Raw genomic sequence first — 14,533 nt, forward strand, 5'->3', positions numbered from 1 at the left:
AAATTGCTTTTTTCAACGGCAATGACTACTGTTCAACAGCTAAGATTTGAATAAATGTCGTTCCATGCAAGGTAACTTATTGCAAAGCACTTGAATATAATCATAGAAATGTACGCCTATGACCTACACTGTTTTTATTTTCATCTTGTTAAAACACTATTATTTGTCATTATAACATTTCTTACCGATTTTCTACAAATAAATCCTTCAACATTATAAAATTTTTTTAGATATTTTCCTTAAAATCGTTGCAATTTTGGATCCGTTTGTTACCGTTAGATAAACATATGAACAATTGTAGCTTTATACAGAGCCAATTCATTTTGACTAATCTATAACGGATGCATTTGTTCATACGAATTTACGAAAGTTCATTGATATGTTGAAGTCTTTCTAATTTTATACGTTGTTTACTGTAAGCATTTTGCCCTCCCCTTTGTTCTGTTTTCAATGCATAAAATCAAACAAACATCAGGAAATGTCTATCTCTTTACGTATTCGAGTGGAAAACCTCAGTTCATATGCATTGAATGATTGCAAAATACATAATTAATCACATGAGATAACAGTTTACTTCCAGAGAATTTAATCTCTGAAAGACAACTCGTGATCAAGAGTGACGTCATTATTATATTTTAGGACTTTGTTGGATATTTATGACAACGTTTTTGGTAATCAGTTCCTCCACCAATTGAATCCTATAGAAGCCTGATACATTGTATGAACAGTGTAGAAGCACATTATATAAAGGATATACAGAAGCTTGACATATTGTATGAATAATATAGATATCAACAGAAGAAAAGACTTTCCTGTTGGATTCATGTTATCCTAGTGGTCTTTTTTTGAATACAACTTAAATGTCACATTACAACTTCAAAGTATGTAATTAAGTGAAGGACATGTTGGTCGTTGAATTGTTTCACCTTCCCTTTCAAGTAAAATGCAGCCGTAATTTCCTTTTCTGTCACACAACAAATATATTTGGTACCTATCACTCGAGTTTCATGCGTTCATGCGATCATCAGATAGGTGGATTTTATTGTCTGAAATTTGCATCAAGAACTTATAAATGTATCAAGTTGGGTCAGACCATTTGTGACGATCAGTCAAGAGAAAATCTGCATGGTCAAGCAAATTTGTGTTGGTATCGGAATTTGGACACAACTCAGAACGCTTGTTTCACAAGTGAGGTTTATCTACATTAATTATGAATAACTTCACTGTTACAAGAATATTGCATTTCTCAGACTAATTGGAGTAAGTGCTCGCTAAAGTTGAATGTTTGTCCTTAAATTTCAAATGCCGCCACTAAAGCAAATAATATCTATCGAATTTCAACACCACCTAAGACCACGGTATAATAGTACGTCCAAACCATAAAAATGAGAGTAATGACCGGTGGAAAATTTAGTTCTGTCTGTCAGAAGATTGCAGGATACATGAAACTTCAGTAACAGATATTACTACTTTCCACTTTAAGAAATTTGTATTTAATATATATATATATATATATATATATATATATATATATATATATATATATATATATATATAGATAGATAGATAGATAGATATAGATATAGATAGATAGATAGATAGATAGATATACAGACATACAGACATACAGACATACATACATACATACATACATACATACATACATACATACATACATATTAGGATGGCAATAAAGTGAACGTTTCCGTCTGTGACATTACATTTAGTAAAGATGTCATACATGCCTATTACCAATATCAACAACAGCTCATAATACATTGTGGTATATATTTAAACTTTGTTTGTTTGTGTGTGTGTGCGCGCGCGTGTGTGTATGAGAGAGAGAGAGAGAGAGAGAGAGAGACAGAGAGAGACAGAGAGAGAGACAGAGAGAGAGACAGAGAGACAGAGAGACAGAGAGACAGAGACTCTCTTCGCTCTTAGAAAGCATTCACCTTTGTTGAGTGTATTTCAAGACTTAATGATTGTGCTGGTACCAATGAGTATTCGCACGGCATTTCCTCTTTCAGTTCATAATAATTGAATTAAGAGAAACTGAAAGCCGCGTAATTGGACTCGGAGAAAGAGGTTGAACTCAATATAGTTGGAAAACAGACATGACTAAATATATAAAAAGACGGCGACCCTTAAAAATAGAGGTCAACTTGAACAATAGAACAATACTCAAACTAGCTTCCTTCCACCTCATGGCAAAATGATCAGTTGTCGCCGCCATATTCATTCGAATCAGAAGAGCTAATTTCCTCAATATTGAACATGAGTGGAATATGTGAATACAGTTTGATCAAAGTCTAGTAGAACAATTATTTTGATATCAATTCTTGCTATTCAATTGGTATAAATATTTGGATAGATAATGGCAGAGAGCAGAATACGAAAGATTTCAAAATACATACCACAACACACCAAATTCCGTCTATATATCTTAGGCATAATAATTGGCGGGAAGTTGTGAGCAGACGATCACAATGATATTCACAGGTCACTTGATTGAATTTGAGTGAATAACATGACGTGCCCGTGAATTGGTGAGCGTGTCATTATTACTAATGAGCTCAGGGACAATTATGAAATTGCTGGAAGCGACTTTGTTTTTAAGCTGTCACAGCTAGTGGGAATCGAGAGAATTCAACAAGCTATCCTTCGTGACAAAAATTCATAAATCCGGGTATTTAAAGTAGCAAAGGTGTAGTCATTGGATAGGCTTTTCGCGTTTGGATACGTTGAACTACTTTAATCAGATTATGAACAAAAAGCCTTTTAAGTGGGCATTGCAGAAAGGAGTACCGTTGTGTGCCAATTCTCAATGAGTTTGTGAATTTTATTTTTCACAATCACGTTTTCCAGCCACGAAACTCAAAGAGAAAAACTACAGAGCGTGACAAATAATGCTACTCCAAGGCAATACGTCCTGCTTCGAAATTTCGTTTCTAATGACCATTGCACGCACATCAAATTAAGATCACGCACTCACGTTCCATAAGAATCCCTACACTTTCTCATCGTATCACGTAATTTTAAGCGTTTCCATTGTGATAAGGTTTTTCTTTGCGGCATTAATGCCTAGTTTGATTGTAAGATCATATATGAATGCTGGCTGTGTGGCATAGTCCTTCAGAATATTTCGCTAGCTACGTGATAAATCTTCATTAAATGTTTGTGGATTAGTAAAGGTTGTTACAATAATTAAATATTCACTGGCATTTTCGTATTACTTTGGTTCTATTGACTTTATGTTGGATACTTTCCAATACTTGTCATGAATGACGACAAGCTTTTTTTGTTCTTTTCATCACAGCATGTTCAATTTCTATTTATTCACGTTCAGAACAAGCAAGTACGTCCATATAATTTGTATGTTGTTTCATGTCGACCATTAATATCAGATCCGGGCCTCAAAGTAATTTTTGTACGATGAAACATGTCTTATACCGATAAAATGTGTGCCTAGTTCCAGCGTGCAGCGAAAGCACCATTCAAGAATGGTCAAAAATGTCTGCATCATCGAACACAGTGTTAAAGAAGGTCACTCCCGTAACATATATAACCTGCGACAACGCGCATGCGTGAATATATGGCGTCAATTTCTTGCGGGTACAATTAATTATTTAATTACGATAATTTCGAAGAGTAACATAATAGACGTACAGCATTTATCTCTCCTTCTATGCAATCATAATATGAATGTCAATTATTGCAAAACCGAAGCAGCAAATGACAGAAAGTCGTCTATACGATTTTATAGGACATGATTATATTTGTAAAACCCAGCCATATAAATCTGATGAGAACTATCATGGTTCAAAGCTTTGTCTTCTTTTAACAAATTTTATGATCAATCTTGCTCAGGCTGTGTTTATGGCGTTACCGAACACAACGATGTATATCTTTCCCCGCAAATTAACAAACGTGTCACACGTCGTTGCTTCTGTTGTTGTTAGATTTAGCGTTTTATGCTACCACCTGAACAACCAATGTTAATTGAAGGTTAGTGTCTACTTTGCATCTAGGGCCGGGCCAGTAAGGTTAGTGTCTACTTTGCATCTAGGGCCGGGCAAGTAAAGTTAGTGTCTACTTTGCATCCAGGGATGGGTCAGTAAAGTTAGTGTCTACTTTGCATCTAGGGCCGGGCAAGTAAAGTTAGTGTCTACTTTGCATCCAGGGATGGGTCAGTAAAGTTAGTGTCTACTTTGCATCCAGGGCCGGGTCATTAAGGTCAGTGTCTACTTTGCATCCAGGGCCGGGTCATTAAGGTCAGTGTCTACTTTGCATCTAGGCCCGGGTCAGTAAGGTTAGTGTCTACTTTGCATCTAGGCCCGGGTCAGTAAGGTTAGTGTCTACTTTGCATCTAGGGCCGGGCAAGTAAAGTTAGTGTCTACTTTGCATCCAGGGATGGGTCAGTAAAGTTAGTGTCTACTTTGCATCCAGGGCCGGGTCATTAAGGTCAGTGTCTACTTTGCATCCAGGGCCGGGTCAGTAAGGTCAGTGTCTACTTTGCATCTAGGCCCGGGTCAGTAAGGTTAGTGTCTACTTTGCATCTAGGCCCGGGTCAGTAAGGTTAGTATCTACTTTGCATCTAGGCCCGGGTCAGTAAGGTTAGTATCTGCTTTGCATCTAGGGCCGGGTCAGTAAGAGATACTGCAAAGGTAAAGGATTCTGATAAATACAACAGTCTATGCAGGTTTAGTATAGGTAAGACAAGGGTACATAACAAATTGCGAGGGCACGATTTTGGTACAATTTAAATGTTCAATTTACTTCTTAAATGTTAAAGGATAATTAGCTTGCAAAAGGTTTTTAAACTCGTTACGACGCTACATTTGTGATTTCCCTGCAAACACAGAAACAACCAGTAAATATATTTTCACGGTGAGGAATTGTAGGGAATTGAAACAGAATGAAAGAATTAGTTTCAAAGTATGTATTTCACAACTTTATCTTTGGACAAATTATATTTCCTCAAAGCTTTGTAGATAACGCTCTTCTTCTCCGTTTTCTTACTTATATTTTAATTTTATTTCATGGGAGAGATATTTCAAGAAACGTATTGACAGAAAGTGGCAGGACATAACGTTTACACACGGCTTAGATTTTATTTCACAATAGAGTGAATATAAGGTTTAATCAATATTATCTACAGGTTCGATATGGCAATTCTATAAGTAATTATTAAATTTGCAAAAAGTGTTTAATGTTTGCTCTTTCAAATTTACTTGATATAACTGCCATAGTTTTTTTTCTCGTATCCATCTGATATATTCATTTCACTCGTATGAGTTTGTGTGTTATATCCTTTTGAAACTTTACCGCTATTTACATGTAGTAGATATTTACCATGAATAACTTTTACAGTCAATGTTTAATGACTGGTAAAATTTGTATAAACCCATATACTGTTTAATACCAGGAAGTGTCTGCTTGCACATCGGATTCAAAACACGATAGCACTTGACAAATATCTTTTTTGGGGAAAAAGTTTTACTTTGATGTCGTGTACGTTGATTATGATCATTTTAGTGTAAATGTGAAGCATACTACTTTATACTTTATGCCCCTTAGCGTGAAAGTTTGGTACGACTTCAAAATTCAAACTTTGCTAAAATATATAGTACAAATTACAATGATAGACAATGCAGTCATTTTTACCTTTAATGAAATGAGTTGACGAGCTTTTATTTACTCTACTCGGCCTATTACTATGTCATATAAAAACTGACTTCTATTTTTATGCTGTCGATTAACACACATTTGATGAAAAGATCCTGAACATTAAATCCAGTGAATGTTAATTGAATGGCTTCTTTTTATCGGGAATATCAAATAAGGTTATCGAAATAGTTGGTTGTCATAGCTAGAAGTACAACTTGAGTTGACATTTGTCAACCAGTCATTTACATATATTTTTCAGAAAAATGGAAATGGAAATTTTAGAAATTTGGCATCTCATTTCATTTTCTCACGTTTTATGAACATACAAAAAAAAACTAATAACAAAGTTAAATATGAATAAATACGGACAGTAAGGCAGTAATAATAATACAAGTGAAAATATGTAAAGCATATACAGATAAACAGTAAATAACATGATCGACAGTCTGAAGTAACTCTCAACGGGATAATCATTTTAGGGGAAAACATTCACGTGATCGGGGCGACATATGCTTAATAAGCTAATGTGAATTTAGTATTTTGAGAAAAGGCAAAATGCCAGCAAATTAATCAGAACATTTTTGAAAGATATGAATGAACAGTATCCTGACTGTATTGGAGTCAACTGTTGAGTAACTTTGCAGGAGAATGGGTTTTTTAGGGGAAGGTATTCATGTAATTTTGATGAGCCAGACTGGGAACATTTTATATTTAGCTACATCCGGGGTACATTATAGTTTGGATGAAAGCATAAGTAGTTAAGGAAGAACTGTTGGCTCTTAGGAATCCGTGTATTTGTCGAATATATTCATCAAAATCAAAATCTATGTTCATGAGAAATGTATTAATAATTTTCTTATTCCTAATTTAAAATACAGAGACATTTTTGAAATCGCAGCTAACGGCGTTGACCTCTTCAGAGACAATTGGTGGTGGTTCATATATGTAAGGTATAATTTCAAAATGATGTCCATGACATTGAAATTCACGTTAATAGTTTCAAAATGATGTCCATGACAATGAAATTCACGTTAATAGTTTCAAAATGATGTCCATGACAATGAAATTCACGTTAATAGTTTCAAAATGATGTCTATGACATTGAAATTCACGTTAATAGTTTCAAAATGATGTCTATGACAATGAAATTCACGTTAATAGTTTCAAAATGAATTCATATCAATAGTTTAAAAATGATGTCTATGACAATGAAATTCACGTTAATAGTTTCAAAATGATGTCCATGACAATGAAATTCACGTTAATAGTTTCAAAATGATGTCTATGACAATGAAATTCACTTTAATAGAAATAGCCACATGCGGAATGTATTTCAACAGAGGCTTTGATGCACTTTTCACCATTGAAAATGAATACGTGTATACATCAGTGAGAGGATGTAATTCCAAAGCCAGCATGTTGCCATTTTAACAATAATTTATGGATTAACATTAATCTTGCGGATATCTGCAGTGCCTTACGTTCATGTTCCTTATTGAACAGTGTTCCGTTGATTCAATTGATTGCAAAGTGATCTTGCTAGCAGATTACGATATTGCCTGATTAACACCTCACACCAATACTTTATTATCGAACTCTCCCATATATGCTTATATTACACCTGTCCTCAATAATTTACTGTGTTCAATTTTCAAGGATCATTGACTCCATCGTGTTTTATCAGTTAGCGTCATGTCTGTTTTATTTGTCTTCTAGATTGTAAGTATTGGGCCTAACAATCCCTTTCAAAATGCATTTTTATCTTGACTTTGTTACACTTTTAATTTATAGGTTGTCATTTATTTGTCTCCGAAAAGTATTTTATCACGAGTTCAGTAAAATTTATTATCCTAGCATTGTAACAAATCTAGGTTGACCTATTGATAATGTTGGAGTGAATCTTTATAATTTATTTTTGTGTTATTGGAGGTTTTCATACTCGGACAATAGAATACGTTGTGAGAACAAATTTCCTTTCAGTATACGGTATTCAAAGTCTTGTTTTACTTAAACATTTGCATTAAAATTTTTCCTCTTTCTATTTGGATACACTGGCATTATAGTAAGGGTTTTTTGAACAAGTCAAACAGTTTGCTTGATTTTTTTGTTCCACAAATGCAATGTATTATCCACTTGCCATTTGCCTTACAATCCAATACTTACTGCAATCTTACTTTAAAAGTATGGCGTTACATATCTGGCAAGGCTTATGGTAAAACTTTCGTAAAATGTACATATTATTTTAATGCTAATGTTTGCGGTTAGTTCATATGGTTCGATCGTGTAGCATAGTTACAATGCATGCTGGGAAGGTTTCTTTGAAAGTTTATCGTTCCTATTGCACCCAATGCTTGTATCATCAGCAATGTCATAGCTTTGATGTCTGTCTGTTAATCCATGCTGGTGTTTTGTTTTGTTGAGAAATCCATATTTGCCCACCAAGTTTATAAATTAAGGTAACATGGAACGAAATTGAAATTGCACTATGATTTTATTTACGCACTTCATTGGCCTGGCACGCGTCGTGTATATGTAATTCTGATAAATTGCACAGTGACAACTTTATTCAATGTAGCCTCTTGATGTAGACAATAATCCAGTACTGTCTTCTTCAGAAAATACTTCAAATAAGTGTTAGTAATGTTTGAAACGTATAATATATCGCTTTGCTCAAATGTCAGCAGGTATTTTATATGATGAATTCAACAACTCTGCGAGATGACATAGCAAGCCATAGCAAGGTAATGATTGATAACAACTGATCGGGTGCAGTAACGACGCTACCGCTATTGTAACATAACGTGTGATGACAAGGTCAATTAAACCCTTATAAAGTGATAAACGACGATATATGCGTTTGTGGCCAACAAATGAAAGCCAGCCAACTTAATTGTTTCATCGTTTCCATTAATTTCGGAAAAATGTAACTTTAGATTTTTCGCCATAGTCTTGGTCACTTTCATCTATCAATATCGTGAACATTACATTCCTTAAAAAACTAGTATGTAAAAGCATCATTATGCCAAAACTCACAGTAATCATTATAATCATGGATCATGGGAGAATAAAAGATTCATTACAATTTTCTGAAGGTGATATCAGAGACCATTAATCGGAATAAAATATGACAATTTTTTGTAGTTAATTCAATGCAATTTATATTAATCGTGTGCATCTTTTCAGTGGCTATTCAGCGTGTTCGTTTGCTAATCTGCAAAGCAGGCACTTGTCAGACAGTGAGTCAGTCAGGAGAGCATTCAGTCAGTCAAACAATCAATCATGCAAGTAGACAGGTTGAAAAATTACGTCGTGTGATTTCTGTTAGCACAGATTAATAAAATGATTAAATATGTCATGTTTAAATAGTGTGAAGAAGTCTACTGTGTGATAATAGTGTATAGATTATAGTATTACGTCAAATCTTTACGGTCAACCTAAGTGAATATGCATCAAAATAACATTTTATTCTATATCGCCGTTATCTCGTTTGTTGTCAGTCATATTTTTATCCTGAACAGAACAAATTCACGCTATCTTCAGAGGTATTAAAACCCGTGAAGTTTAGATCAATTTTCTCGATATCTTAAAAAAAACACAAAATCCGGAAACACATTACATTTTCAGCGAACGACCATGCGAAGGTCATCACGTTAAAGACGATGTAGTAAACCTGAATATTGAATGAACCGAGCTCGTCACCGCAGTGGCTAGCTATAGCTCCGCAAGATTCTCAAACCGGTAAACGAAAAGCAAGAGTAATTTCAAATGGCTTTGTGCATTTCTTAATTTTGACTTCTGATATATATATGGAGACGTTTATGGTATTAGAAATACAATGTTTGATGTATTTAGAGAAGTGAAAGCATGCACATTGTGTGCAATATTCAGGATAATAGCGTCTTAGCCCCTGGAACAATACATCAACACCCTAACAAAACAGCAAAGAGTACATCTGTATGTCATGTGGTATTCGCTAACGTTTTTGTGGTACATTTTCTTCGAATATCGATAAAACATCTCCTCTCCGAGTACTATACTGTAGAGGTGGCCTACCTTTAGGAATATCCGTTTTAATGGCTGACATTCCCACTAAACCCTTTACTCATCGGTTACAAGAGGAGAGATACACCAGTTACAACTAGAACAGCAGCCAAAACCCGACCGTCATTTCGAGAGTGTTCTACAAATCACATAGCTTATTCACTGACAGTCTTCAAACAATCGTAATAGCTGTCAACACGTTGACAATACAATAGTACTTCCCTTTCTTTAATCATATATTTTTATGGAATTTCAATGGCACATAAGTCCTGGGGGCTGCTTTGCATAAGCCTACACATGACATTAATAAATCGATATATAACCAATGTTATAATCCTTGACAACATAACGAGCAGTATTCAAGATTAACTCCACAACCCTAACCCTGATAATTTAGTTTGATTGTGCAATAGAAATTACTCTGCATCAGATAATCATTTTCCTTTCTGAAATCAATAGGTGTTTAATGAAAGAAAGAAAATAGCATCCAGCCAGGGAAATCGATTTATGAATTCAGTGTTAAATGTTTCTTGCAAACGCTTGTATTGCAACACTTTGAGCGAGGTTGAATTGACATAATGAAAAAATGTATGTAAAATAGTATTTTTGTTTATATGTTTGTCTGTTTGATGTAAGGCGATCGATTCACGACGAACAATATTGGTTTGGTTCAAATGTTTACCAACCCATTTAGTTACCTAGCATAACGTTTTCTCAATGTAGAATACAGGCCTGATTTAGTAAATTGAAAATGTGTGTATTTGGTAAATCAAGTACGATATTAAGGTCCATGTACGTTAACTCGACTCTCCGTAGATGTAAATGTACACCAGTGTTTAAGTATAAATACATACTGTCACCAAGTGACGCTTACTTCCTAATTGCGTCGTTGTCTATCTGTGGCCATGGCAATAAGGCATGCACCATCGTCTCCCGTACGAAATAGCGCTGTCAATCAGGCGGTTTAATAAATCAGCGGCAATAATTACTATAGAGTTGGCAATTCAAGCTGATGAATACACTTAAACCAAGGTTTACTATGGCACTTGCCAAGAAATTGCCGGGTGCAGTCGACGATGTATTACAAATATGAACACGGCGGTTAAATGAAACTGGGTCTTCACTCTTTAATGCAGTGTTGTTTGAGGAAAATCAACACGTACTCTAACGGTAATTGTTTAGAAAACGGTAGTTTCTGAAGCTAACTGTGTCACATTTAAATGATGGTACACTGGGGCCTGAATGGCAAATGGCGCAGAACGCTGTAAATATCTATCAGATCTATGAGTATTCAATACATGCAAATTACAAAATTACTTTACATTGTCAAATTGTAAAATTACTTTTCCATTGAATTTTACAATTACTATCGTATTCTGTATGTATGAAGGCCGTCAGAAATCTACGATTATTGTTCCGTTGGCATTTCGATTTTGATTTCGTAACCATCTCGTTGTACGACCGAATACCATTTATCGGTCCGTACTATATTTGTCCACATAACTCTTGGAATCTTGCAGTCTTCTAAATGAGCCTTCGACAATGTGTTGTAGACGATATTGCATATTTGTACTTACCTCCACGTACGTAGGTCATTTCGTAATCAATCTGACATAACTTTCTGGTCACTAAATATATTCGGGTGGTTTTCCAGTCACTTCGGATCTTTTGAAAAACCATACAAAGATCATTCCCCCACTAATGAGTAACTGTGATCCGCTATGTTAGGATTTCGCCGATTTAAGCTGAGATGACGATGAATTATGCCAATGTTCTAGCTTGCAGACAATGTCAGAGAATCAATTTCTTTGACATAAACACGGTCAGGTCCGCCCATACATTTTTCCAAACACAAATGTAACGTACCGCGCATGTGCCGTACATCAATCTGAAGCAAATTATGGGACGCTTATTAGAGCAATGGAAAGAGAGACAGCTCAGGTCTAAATTTTATCAATATAATCTCAAACGTCGTCCTGTAGATGATTGTTCGTCGATGCAAAGTCAACTTCAAAGTGATAAAATTGTTGAGACGGTTAGTCAGAAATATTGCAGCGAACTTGCGGGTGGTGTTGTTTTACCGGTAATAACCAAAGAGAAATTATTCGGAAAAATACAGCGAGGCAAATTTTGCAGAACAATATCAAGTATAATCCTCTTTTTCAAACGAAATCGATTGAGTTACGCTATTCATGATGAGTTTTCTATAGTGCCATATTTGCGGCCATTAAATCAAAATCGATAAAGTTTTTTTTGTTAAAACTACTTCCGATTGGATTGTACTTGCTTTCGTGAATACGATTATTGTTGACTGAACGGTTACTAAGGACAAAACGACTGACGCAAAACAGAAGCGCTTAACGTTTTCCTTATGTTGTTATTTTCTGGGAAAGCACAGCCGTAAGTATTTCACGAGCGAAATTCCATATAGTTATCACCGGTACCTCTACTCATAATTGACCTTTCAACCTATGACGCACCTATAATGATAATTACATCATTACGAGAGTACGACAAAAAAGGACAAATTACGGCGTGTACTGCGATAAATGACATATTTTGGCTACTAATTTAGCATTAGTAGTAATCTACTAATCTAGTCGTATAGTCTAGAACTTTACCAAAATACTTTCAACTCTGTAAATAAATCATGTTTGCAATCAAGGTAGCCGTGTATACGGCTAATGTAGGTTTAAAAGTGGGAATTGACAGCCATGCATTTCAAGTCAGGGACACCTTAGAGGTCTTAAAAGACGTCTGAAACGAGATTAAAGTAGGTTGCGATCGCTGTTTTCGATTTACTGTTCTTTTGTGTACAATTTGTGCGTTGTAAGTCTGCTGTGATTGCTTTCACGTGTTTGTTGTTTTGTTTGTTTATGATGAACGTTAACATACTTAGTCTGTTTGCTTTCATTTTTCTTAAGACAAACTGATTCGGCGACAAATCCAAGTTTCTATAGTTGGTGTGAGTAGCTTGAAGTGAAGAGTTTACACAACGTTAGAGAAACAAGCTAGAAGTGTTTACATGAGAAAATCACCTACTGACAACACTGACAGGCTTATTTTAAGATATCTCATTGTCCAGCCTGCCGGTCATAATAAGTTTACATGTATTTATTTGACTCATTGTTAAGCTTACTGTTGGAACATTAAATTCTTAAATCCCGGCTCGAAAAGGCCCGGGATCGGGATTAAGTGAGGTGTTAAGAAGATTATTTTGATGTCACTTGTCCGAAAGGTCACGACATTGAGATCGGGTTATTCTGCTGACGAAGATTGTAGTGCTGCAACCGAAAATTTCAGTGACTAAAATCTAGCGTGTTGAGATCAAAAAGTTCAATTGACAGTAAGATTATGAGGTGTTCCTGTCTTTTGTCTTCTTTTGAAATTGCAATCATTACATAAATATGTTACTATATTTTTGGATTAAAGATCCATTAGCAGTAACTTTGGTCATTTTTTTATTTTGTTTGTTTCTGTGTATACTGTGCAGTTTCTGGTGTGAATCCAAGAACCATGGAGAAATTCCTAATATTTAGCTCAAAAATATACCTTATATGCGTATAATCTGCATTGTTATTGTTTAAATTTGTATTCAGGTCCGGACTAGAATACATTTATCAACAATAACAATGGTCATTTCACATATACAGGCTGTGTTGGCAAGCAAGACACCGGGCATTGGTCATGATGATCGGATTATAATAAAATTCTGTGGTTGATACATTGAAATGGAGTAGTGAAAAATTAGTCAACAGTTACAGCTAATGTCCCAGCTAATGTAAGCATGGGGGTTTAACTTTCCATCATATTTGTGGTCTCGAACTTATATCATAAAATAACTGTTCACAACAATTCTCATCTCTGCCGCTTATCACAACAACACAACGGAATGTTTCCAAGATGAACTGCTGTTAGCAAAAGGCACCTGCAAGGTGTTTTATAATAGAGCAGTTGAGTGTAGTATATCCATCTTATGGTGCTTCATAACATAAAGAATTTACACAGCAAAAAAATGACGATAAATGACAAAATTTTAAAATCTTAGCGATATCTATCGTAAAGCTTCAGTCAAAAAGGAAATAAAAGTCGTTGGTATTTTAATCTCCTTCCGGATCATGAAATTTTCTTCAGGAGGTACACTTGTGTTTCAACTAATCTGGCCTAAATCAATCGTAAACTGCATCAGAGATATTTCATTTTCTGTATATCCATGTATGATACTGATATTGTCAGTTTTCCATGCTATTTTATCCTCACATATCCGTAAATTTGAAAAACCCAACTTATTTGACATTTTCTGATAATGAAAGAATAAAGTAGGTGTCGCTGACAATGGCCCGGCACGTAAGCCTAATTAACCAATGAAAGTGTCTCAAATAGTGGTATAATCAATTTTATATCTGTATTATAATTAATTATAACAATAGTTGCTAAGTGAGAAACGCATTAGACGCCAAAGCACTTTGAAATAGTTAATTTGTCAAAATATCACTACATGACATCGATATGATGTCTTTAATTTTCATTGCTATCATTGCAAAAATTATGCTTTATCAAACAATGATAAGTAAAGATTTTTGGTCGCAATGTAAAAATATTTGTGGAATAATTTGCTCTTTTGGATTAACTTCAAATCAAAGGTCACATGGAATTTAAAGCAAATATGATGAAAACTAATCAAGTACTGTTGTTCAAGAACATTTTTATCCGATTTGACTCAATTATGCTCAAGAAATTCAATTTGTTATTTCTTGATCGATTGTATTGAAACTTAGATTGAAAAGCATCGTGGTGTTTTATTGAGAGGAAACCAAACTGT

At 34.8% G+C, this 14,533-nt stretch overlaps 1 protein-coding gene across 3 annotated transcripts in view; it reads right to left on the minus strand.

The window, feature by feature from the left end:
- The window catches only part of LOC139122459 (adhesion G protein-coupled receptor L2-like), a 117,918-nt gene that overhangs the window by 93,545 nt on the left and 9,840 nt on the right, over nt 1-14,533 (minus strand). Inside the window, exon 2 of one of the 3 annotated variants that reach the window (XM_070687842.1) lies at nt 11,289-11,376. The exons of the other annotated variants lie outside the window; for them this stretch is intronic. The gene's annotated coding sequence lies outside the window, so the exon portion shown is untranslated. The remainder of the gene's footprint in view (nt 1-11,288; nt 11,377-14,533) is intronic. 3 annotated transcript variants of the gene reach the window in all.

Source organism: Ptychodera flava, chromosome 22 (genome assembly GCF_041260155.1).
Source record: "Ptychodera flava strain L36383 chromosome 22, AS_Pfla_20210202, whole genome shotgun sequence".
NCBI classification, from domain to species: domain Eukaryota; kingdom Metazoa; phylum Hemichordata; class Enteropneusta; family Ptychoderidae; genus Ptychodera; species Ptychodera flava.